Below are 13353 nucleotides of genomic sequence, written 5' to 3'. Positions count from 1 at the left end.
TTAAGTAGCGTAGATAAGTAAATAATAGGTAAACAGTGGCAAAAACAAAAACACAAGTATGGGCGAATGTTAAGAGTTTGAGAGTCCATTCAATATTCTAACAACAGTAGGATGGAAGCTGTTGCGAAACCGGCTGGTGCGTGTGTTCAGGCTTCTGTACCTTCTTCCTGATGGTAGAGGTTGTAGAAAAGCATTGCCAGGGTGGGGTGGATCTTTGAGAATGATGGTGGGCCTAGTAGATGGATTCTATAGATGGGAGGTTGGCCTTTGTGATTGTCCGGGCTGAGTTCCCCACTCTCTGTAACCGTCTCCGATCTTGAATGGTACAGTTGCCGTACCAGGTAGTGATACATCCAGACAGAATGCTCTCAATGGCGCACCTATAAAAGTTGGCAAGTGTATTCACCGTCATGCCAAATTTCCTCAGCTGCCCGAGGATGAAGAGACGTTGTTGGGCCTTTGTAACCAATGCAATGCAACCAAGAAAGCCTGTTGTGGATGATCACTCAAAGGAGTTTGACACACTCCACTCGCTCCACCTCTTGCTGTTAATGTGTAGGGGAAGCATGACTAACTTCCCACCGAAAGTCAGTAATGAGTTCCTTGGTTTTGCTGGCATTGAGAGCAAGGTTGTTCTCAATGCACCATTTTTCCAGGTCTTCTACCTCCCGTCTGTGGTCTATTTTGTCACCATCTGAGATTCAACTGACAATGGTGGTGTCATCTGCGAACTTGTAAATGGCATTAGTCTGGTATTTGGCAACACAGTCATGGGCATACAGTGAGTACAGTATGGGGCTGAGTACACACCCCTGGGGGGGTTCCAGTGTTGCCTGTTAGTGAGGATGAAATATTGTCCCCAATCTTCACTGATTGTGGCCTGTGGGTCAGGAAACTGAGGATCCAGTTGCAGAGACTGGGGCTTAGTCCGAGATCACTAAGTTTAGTCATCAGTTGGCGGAAGTGTTTAAGGATGACACTGGTGGAGTGGTAGATTAGATTTGATTCCCCTACAGCGTGGAACCAACAACTCCACACCGACCGTCCGAAGAGTAACCCACCCAGAAACATTTCCTTCTGATGAATGTACCTAAGACTATGGGCAATTTACTACGGCCAATTCACGTGACCTGCACATCTTTGGATGTGGGAGGAAACTGGAGCACCCGGAAGAAACCCATCCAATACAGGAAGAACGTGAGAACTCCACATAGACAGTCACCTGAGGCTGGAATCGAACCTGGGTCCCTGGCGCTGTGAGGCAGCAGTACTAACCACTGAGCCACCATGCCGTCCAAAGGTGAGGACAAGCTGGACCCTGTGCTTATTGCATTAGATGGGGGCGGTTTAGACAGTGGAGCAGGGAATGGAGGAGGTGCGGTGGGGGGCTGTCTAGAAGTGGGGGGGAAAGCACACTGTTCATAATAGGTTGACATCTGGGATACTCACAAGTGGAATGTCTCCTCATCTGAACAGGTACAGCGGAGGCAGATGAATTGGGAGAACAGAATGGATTACTTGCAGGATATTGGATGGGAGGAGATGTAGTCCAGGTAGTTATGGGAGTCTGTGGGTTTATGGTAATGGAGACGCACATTTATTATAAACCCCCGGTACCGTCTCCTGCAACCAGAAGAGATGCAAAACCTGCTGGCACACCACACCCCTCACCTCCATCCAGGGTTCCAAATAGTCCTTCTTCCAAGATGGAGGACGGGAAAAATTTCTGGCTGTAAGAGCTGCCCCTTTTTTTTTGAGGTATTTTAGGTGTTGAAAGTGATTTCCTCGAATTCCAGGAGCAGCAATTCCTGTTTTATATGTTGTTGCATTGTTTTGGAACTTTGGAAAAAAATCAAAACAACATAGTTTAAATGGGAGAACAGCAGACAAAGGAAGCACATGGTGAGGACAGTGCAGGAGAGAGAGAGAGAGAACCTGCACAGTTACTGCCTTTGCTGTTCGAATTAAGTGTATCACTGGACATCGGAGTGCATCTGGGAAAATGAACAAACAGTGAAATTCACAACTAATTTTGGAGGAACTGTTGGGTGAAGTTTACAGCACAGAATCAGGTAAGTTAATTGATGTTTTAAGTCTGTCCAAGAGAAAGGCTGCAGTAGTGAGTATAGTGGATTCTTTCTTGATTTTGGAGATAGTCTCTTGATTAAACTTAAAATATAAGCCATAGCTATTAATTTAACCTGGGGCAGTGTTTGTAGAGGAACAAGACGTTGTTGTTTTCTGGGTGTGTAGATTGTGAAGGAGCAAAAATGGCCTTTGCAGTGGTATGTACTTCTTGTCAGATGTGGGAGTTTAAAAAGAGTTTAAGGGTTACTGCAGATTATATCTGCCATAAATGCTATTGGATGAAAATCCTATCAGATCGAGTGGATCAGTTGGAGAGACAGATAGAAGCAATGAGGAACTTGCAACAGCAACAGTATGTGATGGATGGCAGTTATACGAAGGGGGAAAAGTCTCAGATACAGTCACATAGATGGGTTAACTCCAGGAAGGGTGAGAGAGGTCAGCACCTAGGGCAGGAGTCTTTTGCGGATGTACCAATTTCAAACAGGTATGCTGCTTTGGAAAATGTAGGGAGTGATGTATTCTCAGGGGAACGTAACACGAACAGCCAGGTTTCTGGTATTGAGACTAGCTCTAATGCAACGAGGGGTACGTCGGCTTCTAAGAGATCAATTGTGTTAGGGGATTCTGTAGCCCGAGGTACAGACAGACGTTTCTGTGGCCAGCAGAGAAAAATCAGAATGGTGTGTTGTTTCCCTGGTGCCAGGATCAAGGATGTCTCAGAGAGGGTGCGGAATGTTCTCACGGGGGAGGCTGGCCAGCAGGAGGTCATTGTCCACATTGGAACCAACGACAGGAAAGGGAAATGGTTGAGACTCTGAAGGGAGATTACAGAGAGTTAAGCAGAAATTTATAAAGGAGGTCCTCAAGGGTAGTAATATCTGGATTACTCCCAGTGCTATGAGCTAGTGAGGGCAGAAATAGGAGGATAGAGCAAATGAATGCATGGCTGAGAGCTGGTGTATGGGAGAAGGATTCATATTTTTGGATCATTGGAATCTCTTTTGGGGTAGAAGTGACCTGTACAAGAAGGACGGATTGCACCTAAATTGGAAGGGGACTAATATGCTGGCAGAGAAATTTGTTAGAACTGTTCGGGAGGATTTAAACTAGTAAGGTGGGGGTGTGGGGGGTGGGGGTGTGTGGTGGGACCCAGGGAGATAGTGAGGAAAGAGATCGGTCTGAGGCGGGTACAACTGAGAACAGAAGTGAATCAAACAGTCAGGGGCAAGGTAGGACTAATAAATTAAACTGCATTTGTTTCAATGCAAGGGGCCTAACAGGGAAGGCAGATGAACTCAGGGCATGGTTAGGAACATGGGACTGGGATATCATATTAATTACGGAAATATGGCTCAGGGATGGGCAGGACTGGCAGCTTAATGTTCTAGGATACAAATGCCACAGGAAGGACAGAAAAGGAGGCAAGTGAGGAGGGGGAGTGGCATTTTTGATAAGGGATAGCATTACAGCTGTGCTGAGGGAGGATATTCCCAGAAATGCATCCAGGGAAGTTATTTGGGTGGAACTGAGAAATAAGAAAAGGATAATCATCTAACTGGGATTGTATTATAGACCTGAAAAATGTGTTGCTGGAAAAGCACAGCAGGTCAGGCAGCATCCAAGGAGGAGGAGAATCGATGTTTTGGGCATAAGCCCTTCTTCAGGAAGTTGTATTATAGACCCCCCAATAGTCAGAGGGAAATTGAGAAACAAACTTGTAAGGAGATCTCAGCTATCTGTAAGAATAATAGGGTAGTTATGGTAAGGGATTTTAACTTTCCAAACATTAAGTGGGACTGTCATTGTGTTAAAGGTTTAGATGGAGAGGAATTTCTTAAGTGTGTACAAGACAATTTTCTGATTCAGCATGTGGATGTACCTACTAGAGAAGATGCAAAACTTGACCTACTCTTGGGAAATAAGGCAGAGCAGGTGGCTGAGGAGTCAGTGGGGGAGCACATTGGGGCCAGCAACCATAATTCTATTTGTTTTAAAATCATGATGGAAAAGGATAGACCAGATCTAAAAGTTGAAGTTCTAAATTGGAGAAAGGCAAGAACTTTCGAAAGCTGATTGGAGGCAGATGTTCACAGGGAAAGGGATAGCTAGAAAATGGGAAGTCTTCAGAAATGAGATAACAAGAATCCAGAGAAAGTATATTCCTGTCAGGGTGAAAGGGAAGGCTGGTATCATTAAAGAAATTGAGGGTTTGGTTAAGAAAAAGAAGGAAGCATATGTCAGGTATAGACAGGATAGATTGATTGAATCCTGAGGAGAGTATAAAGAAAGTAGGAGTATACTTAAGAGGGAAATCAGAAGGGCAAAATGGGGACATGAGATAGCTTTGGCAAATAGAATTAAGGAGAATCCAAAGGGTTTTTACTAAATATATTAAGGACAAAAGGGTAACTAGGGAGAGAATAGGGCCCGTCAAAGATCAGCAAGGCGGCCTTTGTGTGGAGCCACAGAAAATGGGGGAGATACTAAATAAATATTTTGCATCAGTATTTACTGTGGAATAGGATATGGAAGATATAGACTGTAGGGAAATAGATAGTGACATCTTGAAAAATGTCCAGATTACAGAGGAGGAAGTGCTGAATGTCTTGAAACGGTTAAAAGTGGATAAATCCCCAGGACCTGATCAGGTGCACCCGAGAAGCTAGAGAAGTGATTGCTGGGCCTCTTACTGAGATATTTGTATCATCGATTTCAGATAATACTTTTCTGTTGAAACTCAGTAAATGTCACTAGACATATCTGTTGCAAGAGTGAGAGGTCACGGAGTGATTTGATTTATTATCACATTTGCCTACGTAACGTGTAACGTTTTGTTTTGCATGCAGTATAGGCCATACCACAAAATGCATTAGAGTAATAGAACAGAGGAATACCATGTTATAGGTGCAGAAAAGGTGCACAAAGAGCGAAACAGTATTAAATTTAAAATTTGAAAGGTCCATTCAGATGTCTAATAACAAGTAGAGAAAAAGTTGTTCTTGAATCTGTTGCTTTGGGTGTTTAAGCTTTTGTATTGTCTACCCGATGTAGGAGATCGGAAGAGATTATAATCGGGGTGGGAGGGGTCTGTGATTATGTTGGTTGCCTTCCAGAGGTTGTAGGAAGTACAGATGGAGTCAAAGGATAGAAGGTTGGCTAGTGTGATGGACTGGGCTGTGTTCACAACTCTCTGTACTTGCTTAAGGTCCTGGGCAAAGCAGTTGTGGTACCAAGCTGTGATGCATCCAGATACACTGCATTCTGTGGTGCATCTATAAAAATTTATAAGAGTCTTTACAGACGTGGCAATATTCCTTAGCTTCCTGTGGAAGTAGAGGCATTGTTTGTTTTCTTGATTAAGGGGAATTGTTGGTGCAATGTTGATGGTATCTTTGAGTTAAGACAGTTTAGATGATTTAACAGGGAGGGGAAAGTGAGGACTGCAAATGTTGGAGAAAAGTGTGGCACTGGAAAAGCACAGCAGGTCAGGCAGCATCCAAGGAGCAAAAAAATGCCCTTTATTACGAACGTGGAGGGGAAGGGGGCTGAGAGATACATGGTGGGGCTGGGGTGCAGGGGGCAAGACAGCTGAGAAGGCAGATAGTGGATGCAGGTGGGGGGGGGGGTAATTGTGATAGGTTGGCAGGGAGGGTGGAATGGATAGATGAAAAGGAAGATGCATAGGCAAGACAGGTCAGGCAGGCAATGTCAAGTTGGAGGGTTGGGTCTGGGATGAGGTGGGAGGAGGGGAGATTTGGAAACTAGTGAAATCGAGGTTGATGCCATGTGGTTCAAGGATCCCAAGACAAATGAGGCATTCTTTCTCCAATTGGTAGGTGGCTTTGATTTGGCGGTGGAGGCGGCCCAGGACTAGCATGTGTTGCTGGAAAAGCACAGCAAGTCATGCAGCATCCAAGGAACAGCAGATTCGACGTTTCGGGTATAAGCCCTTCTTCAGAAATTCCTGAAGAAGGGCTTATGCCCGAAACGTCGATTCTCCTGTTCCTTGGATGCTGCCTGACCTGCTGCGCTTTTCCAGCAACACATTTTCAGCTCTGATCTCCAGCATCTGCAGACCTCACTTTCTCCTCCAGGACTAGCATGTGCTTGGTGGGTGAAGGGGTGGTGTGGGAAGTGGAGTTGAAGTGGTCAGCCACAGGGCTTCTACCCTTGTTGCAGTTGGAGGAGTGGGGTTCAAGGGCAGAGGTGAGGGACTTAGAGGAGATGTGCCGGAGGGTATTGTTGACCACGTGGGAGGGGAAACTGCAGTCCATGAATAGGACATGTCCTGGAGTCAAGATTTGCTATAAATTCTGTGTCTTACAATCATATACTCCATAATTACCTGATGAAGGAGCGGCACTCCAAAAGCTAGTGCTTCCAAATAAAACTGTTGGATTATAATCTGGTATTGTGTGATTTTTAACCATGTTGGAGTGGAATTGCTCCTCATGGGAGATTTAACAGTTTATCTGAAATATAGCAGCTAAGTTCTCAGCACTAACCCTCCGACAATGCGGCACTCCCTCAGCACTGACCCTCCGACAGTGTGGCACTCCCTCAGCACTGACCCTCCGACAGTGCGGGGCTCCCTCAGCACTGACCCTCCGACAGTGCCCACTCCCTCAGCGCTGACCCTCCGACAGTGCGGCACTCCCTCAGCACTGACCCTCCGACAGTGTGGCACTCCCTCAGCACTGACCCTCCGACAGTGCGGCACTCCCTCAGCACTGACCCTCCGACAGTGCGGGGCTCCCTCAGCACTGACCCTCCGACAGTGCTCACTCCCTCAGCACTGACCCTCCGACAGTGCGGCACTCCCTCAGCACTGACCCTCCGACAGTGCGGCACTCCCTCAGCACTGACCCTCCGACAGTGCCCACTCCCTCAGCGCTGACCCTCCGACAGTGCTCACTCCCTCAGCACTGACCCTCCGACAGTGCGGCACTCCCTCAGCGCTGACCCTCCGACAGTGCGGGGCTCCCTCAGCACTGACCCTCCGACAGTGCTCACTCCCTCAGCGCTGACCCTCCGACAGTGCGGCACTCCCTCAGCGCTGACCCTCCGACAGTGCTCACTCCCTCAGCACTGACCCTCCGACAGTGAAGTGAAGCCAAAGCACCGTATTTTCAGCGAGGACTTTCCTATTTGCTCTCTCTCTCTCTCTTTTACGAACAACACTGACCCCCTCCCCCGGCCTTATCGACGGCGACAACGCGTCGCCCGCTGGCCGTGCGCAGGCGCACTGCTCCCTGGCGGCGGCTCCCGGTTGCCGGGGAAACGCAGACGTCAGCGACCCTGCGAGTGTTCCGCGGAGACCCCGCGTGGAGCGGTTACCCAGGCAACCCGGGCGGGAGGGGGAGGGGTAGTGGGAGGGGGCGAGAGAGGAAACGGAAAAGAAGCGCGCGGCGGGAGAGAAAGAGAGAGAGAGACAGAGGTGAGTGTGGGAGGGCGATAGGCCTCTCCGGGGGGGGGGCGGCATCGGGGATTGGGGGGTGTGATGAGAGGAACACTACAGCCTGGGTAACAAAAGCACTGAGTAACTGAAGCAGCAGAGTAATTGCGTAAGGCCGAAGTAACAGGGTGTGATCAGAGTAATGGTGAGGTCAGTGTAAGATCAGAATAACGAGGTGAGATCTGTGTGACAGAGTAACATGGCGAGATCAGAGTAACAGAGAACAGCAGGGTGTGATCAGAGTAACTGTGAGGTCAGAGTTACAAAGAGTAACAGAACAACATGGCGAGATCAGAGTAACAGAGAACAGCAGGGTGTGATCAGAGTAACTGTGAGGTCAGAGTAACAAAGAGTAACAGAACAACATGGCGAGATCAGAGTAACAGAGAACAGCAGGGTGTGATCAGAGTAACTGTGAGGTCAGAGTAACAAAGAGTAACAGAACAACATGGTGAGATCAGAGTAACAGAGAGTAGCAGGGTGTGATCAGAGTAACTGTGAGGTCAGAGTAACAAAGAGTAACAGAACAACATGGTGTGATCAGAGTAACAGAGAGTAGCAGGGTGAGATCAGAATAACTGTGAGGTCAGAGTAACAAAGAGTAACAGAACAACATGGAGAGATCAGAGTAACAGAGAACAGCAGGGTGAGATCAGAGTGACTGTGAGGTCAGAGTAACAAAGAGTAACAGAGAACAACATGGTGAGATCAGTAAGAGAGAGTAGCAGGGTGAGATCAGAGTAACTGTGAGGTCAGAGTAACAAAGAGTAACAGAACAACATGGAGAGATCAGAGTAACAGAGAACAGCAGGGTGAGATCAGAGTGACTGTGAGGTCAGAGTAACAAAGAGTAACAGAACAACATGGAGAGATCAGAGTAACAGAGAACAGCAGGGTGAGATCAGAGTAACTGTGAGGTCAGAGTAACAAAGAGTAACAGAACAACATGGTGTGATCAGAGAACAGCAGGGTGAGATCAGAATGACTGTGAGGACAGAGTAACAAAGAGTAACAGACAACAACATGGTGAGATCAGAGGAACAAAATTTAACAGAATAACAGGGTGAGTTCAGAGTAACATGATGAGATCCGAATAACAAAGACTAACATGGTGAGTTCAGAGTAACAGGGTGAAATCAGAGTAATAGAGAGTAACAGGATAAGATCAAAGTAACATAGTGAGATCAGAGTAACAATAGCAGGGTGAGACCAGAATAACAAAGAATAACAGAGTTAGATCAGAGTAACAGGGTGAGATTGGAATAAGTGAGATCAAAGTAACAGAGAGTAATAGGGATTCAAAGCAACAGAGATCAGTCACCAATCAGAGTCGAGTGAGATCAGTAGCAAAGATTAGAGTAGTAAAGTGAATTCTAATTAATAGAGATCAGAATAATATATGTCAGTGTAAAAGAGGGAGAACATGAGTAACAGTGAGATCTTGGGGAGATTTGAATAACAGATCAGTGTATTAGAGATCCTTGCAACAGAGAAAGCTTGGGAGTAATGGAGATTAGGAAAAATGGTCAGATTGGAGTAATAGAAATTAAAACCCAAGAGTAACAAAGCAAGATTAACAAGCAGAGATGGGAGATCAGTGTAACAGGCAGATCAGAGTTACATACAAAGATCAGAGTAACAAAGAGCAGAGTTGGTTAGGATAACAGAATGAGTAACAGAGAGTAATCAGAGGAACACAGGTTCTAGTAACAGGGAGATCAGGTAACAGTGATAGAATAAGAGACAGATACAGTAACCAAGTTCAGAGTAACAGGCAGATTGGAGGAACACTGGAAATCAGAGCGGCAGAGATTGAAGTAATAGAGATCCAAAGAAAACAGAGAGTTGGCGCAATGGTGGAGATACTGGAGGTGTAGGACAATGAAGGAGAAGCTGGAGTAACAGGGCAACAACAGGTGGACCTGGAGGTCAACTTGACGAGAGTAAAATAGTGTAATGAATGAGAAATGGATTACTTCTACAATCACTGGCAGATGCTGGAATGTATAAACAAAGGAAGATTTACAATTCCAGAGTGCCTTTCACAACCACAGTGTCTACAAGTAGAAATAGACTAAAATATACGGAAAGACTTGATAATAGTGCAACAAGAGGAATAGACTATAGTAATAACGGACTGAGACAATAGAGTGGAGTCGAAAAGTGTGGTGCTGGAAAAGCACAGCAGGTCAGGCATTATCTGAGAAGCAGGAGAATTGATGTTTCAGACATAAGCCCTTCATCGGGAATGTCAGGAGGGTGGGGAAGAGGGCTGAGAGATAACTAGGAAGGGGAGTTGGGGCTGAGGGGTAAGTAATTTGGAAGGCGATAGGTAGATGCAGGTGGGGGCGATGGTGATAGGTCGGAGCGGAGGGTAGAACGGAAAAGTAGGAAGGAAGATGGACAAGTTGAACAGTTCAAGAGGACAGTGCATGTGCCTCAGTACATGTGACAATAAATCCAATTCAATTCGATCTGGAGGAAGGGGAGATGAGGAGACTGGTGAAATCAACGTTGGTGTCGTGTGGTTGGAGGGAAGAGTGGAGCAAAGTGCAAAAGTACTAGTGTAATAGTGTTTTTGCACAAGGAGAGTCTGGCCGATTGCAATTTAGAGATGAATTGGTAATAATGGAGTCACAAACGCCAGTAACATTGGAAGAGTCTGAATTCATTATAGGAGCATAACAGGACAGGCTGTAATTACAAACGGACACTGCATTCATATGGGAAGCTGGTGTAATCATGCAGGACCACAAGGGATGCAATAGCCAACATTTAAATTTGGAGAGAATAATAATAATAATGAAAGAACATTGGAAAGAATGATACAGTAGGACAAGAAACTTGCAAAGAAAAGAAAGATTAAATGTAATGTTGAGATTTGAATAATACCACAGTTTTATTTCATTCCACCACTGAATGTGGTATTCACTCTCAAAAGTTTGGCATTTAGTACTGAACTGAAAATGTGTTGCTGGAAAAGCGCAGCAGGTCAGGCAGCATCCAAGGAACAGGAAATTCGACGTTTTGGGCATAAGCCCTTAATCAGGAATCCTGATGAAGGGCTTATGCCTGAAACGTCGAATTTCCTGTTCCTTGGATGCTGCCTGACCTGCTGCGCTTTTCCAGCAACACATTTTCAGCTCTGATCTCCAGCATCTGCAGATCTCACTTTCTCCATTTAGTACTGAATCCTATTTGCACTGGTGAGGATGGTGAGCCAGCCAACTTGTTGAAGCATTGCAAACCCATGTGATATTCACATGTCATCAGTGCTGTTAGGTAGAGAGGTTGGGTATTGGTACATGCTGATGACATTGTGTGCTGATGATGGAGGGAGTGAAAGTTTAAGATGGTAGATAGGGACCTCAATAACCGGCTTCATATGTGGAAAACATCAGTCATCTAGCACAAAATACCCACGCTGTGACATGCTGTTGCAGCTACAGTGGTTGAGTGGTTCATTTGGTGACATGCATAGGAATTGGACATTTGGACTGGGAGATAAGAATAACCAAATGGTGCCAGTCAGAATAAGGCAGTAACATAGGAAGCTGGTGTGATAGTGCAACATTTAGTGAGTGTGGAGTAATAACCCAGCAGCCCAAATTTCAGATAAAAGCAGTGAGACTGGAGTAAGATGGGGGTCCCTCACCTAATAGCACACTCAATGAGGGATTGGATTTGGATTGTAATTACACTGATTTGATAGTACATTAAGAAAAGCTGGAGTACCAACTCAAGTAATATGGCAGAAGTAGATTTGCATTTGTTTAATGCTTTTCACAACTAGTCGACATGTTTAGGGGTGGCAAGTGATTAGCCCTACTACCTTACAATGCCAGGGACCTACGTTAAATTTCAGCCTTGGTGACTGAGTGGAGTTTGCATGTTCTCCCTATGTCTGTGTTGGTTTCTGTGGGGTGCTTTGGTTTCCTCCCACAGTCCAAGGATATGCAAGTTAGGTGGATTGGCCATGCCAGGTTGCCGCGAAGTGTGCAGGGATATGTACGCTAGGTGCATTAGCCATGGAAATGTTGCACGAATGAGATGCTTTTCAGGGAGGAGAAAGTGAGGACTGCAGATGCTGGGGATCAGAGCTTAAAAATGTGTTGCTGGAAAAGCGCAGCAGATCAGGCAGCACCAAAGAAGAAGGAGAATCGACGTTTCGGGCATAAGCCCTTCTTCAGGAATGAGGAGGGTGTGCCAAGCAGGCTAAGATAAAAGGTAGGGAGGAGGGACTTGGGGGAGGGGCGTTGGGAATGCAAAACTATCACACAGAAACAGGATAGTCTGTCAGTTGTCTGTTCTGGTTATATTACTCACTAATGCCAAAAATATATCGGTAGGTGGCAGATTCACTCAAAGTCTACAAATTGCGTGGGAAAATGACGGTGAAAATCAGTCAAAAATTATGCCCCTAATAGAATGAAAGGGGATATTGAGTAGCAGCTTCTCTAATCATAGGCTGGTTCTTTCACATGTTTATTGTTAATGAGTTCAATAAATGTGCAAGAAACATAACCTGTAAATGGAAGAGCAGCATGGCCTCATGTTCTGAAACCTGACAGGCACGGATTTATGTTGGAAAAGGACTATGAGGACTATAAGTGAGTACTTTAGGACACTTTTTATTCTCCTTCTGGACTTAGAGTCATAGAGATGTACAGCACGGAAACAGAACCTTCAGTCTAACCCAGCCATGCCAGCCAGATACCTCAATCCAATCTTGTCCCATCTACCAGCACCCGACTCATATCCCTCCAAACCCTTCCTATTCATATACCCATCCAAATGTCTCTTAAATGTTGCAATTGTACCAGCCTCCACCACTTCCTCTAGCAGTTCATTCCATGCACGTATCATGCTCTGCGTGAAAAAGTTGCCCCTGAGGTCTCTTTTATATCTTTCCCCTCTCACCTTAAACATATACCCTTAGGTTTCCTACCCCAGGGAAAAGACTTTGTCTATTTATCCTATCCATGCCCTTCATGATTTTATAAACCTCTATAAGGTCACCCTTCCGCCTCAGATGCTGCAGGGAAAACAGCCCCAGCCTGTTCAGCCTCTCCCTATAGCTCAAATCCTCCAACCCTGGCAACATCCTTGTAAATCTTTTCTGAACCCTTTTAAGTTTCACATCTTTCCAATAGGAAAGAGACCAGAATTACACGCAGTATTTCAACAGTGGCCTAACCAATGTGCTGTACAGCCGCAACATGACCTCCCAACTCCAGTACTCAATACTCTGACCAATAAAGGAAAACATACCAAATGCCTTCTTCATTATCCTATCTACCTGCGACTCTACTTTCAAGGAGCTATGAACTTGACTTGTAAAGTGTATTCCCATGCTAATTTTTTCTTTACAATTTTAATTCTGTGACAAATTTGAAGTATCTGTATCTGGTAACCTATACCTAAGATGGTGCCGAAAGGTGACTTTACAAACTTTTCACTACTCACTCCACTGTACTGCACTGCACTTAACAATAAAGGCTGTTCTCAAGACAGTAAATAAATCAAACTGGTCTGGAGTCATCAGAGAAGCATTTTTAATGAGGCCAGAACCAGCATTTTTTTAAAAAATGGGAAAGGCTCCTCAAAACAGGTTTTCAAGAAAGAAGGGGACAAGAGAAAGGGCTGCAAATGAATTGTGGGGGTGTAATGTGGCTACAAAAGAGAAGAGGAAGCTACAATGGGTAGAAAACAGTTCTATGACTGTCAGCAAACGAATACCCAATGGAGATCCAAGAAAACTATATCACTAAGGTAACAAATTTCTTGCAATTGAATATGAAATCTCT

General features: G+C 45.4%; 1 protein-coding gene across 1 annotated transcript in view; it reads left to right on the top strand.

Annotated features, from left to right (window-relative positions):
• Nucleotides 1–7454: 7454 nt before the first annotated feature.
• LOC132823023 (14-3-3 protein beta/alpha-A-like) overlaps nucleotides 7455–13353 on the top strand; it is a 48571-nt gene continuing 42672 nt past the window's right edge. The window contains exon 1 of the mRNA XM_060836557.1: nucleotides 7455–7528. The gene's annotated coding sequence lies outside the window, so the exon portion shown is untranslated. The remainder of the gene's footprint in view (nucleotides 7529–13353) is intronic.

This window comes from Hemiscyllium ocellatum, chromosome 15 (assembly GCF_020745735.1).
Source record: "Hemiscyllium ocellatum isolate sHemOce1 chromosome 15, sHemOce1.pat.X.cur, whole genome shotgun sequence".
In the NCBI taxonomy this organism is placed as follows: Eukaryota; Metazoa; Chordata; class Chondrichthyes; order Orectolobiformes; family Hemiscylliidae; genus Hemiscyllium; species Hemiscyllium ocellatum.
Note: the sequence above shows the minus strand (reverse complement) of the source record. Positions and strands in the feature narration are given on the sequence as shown.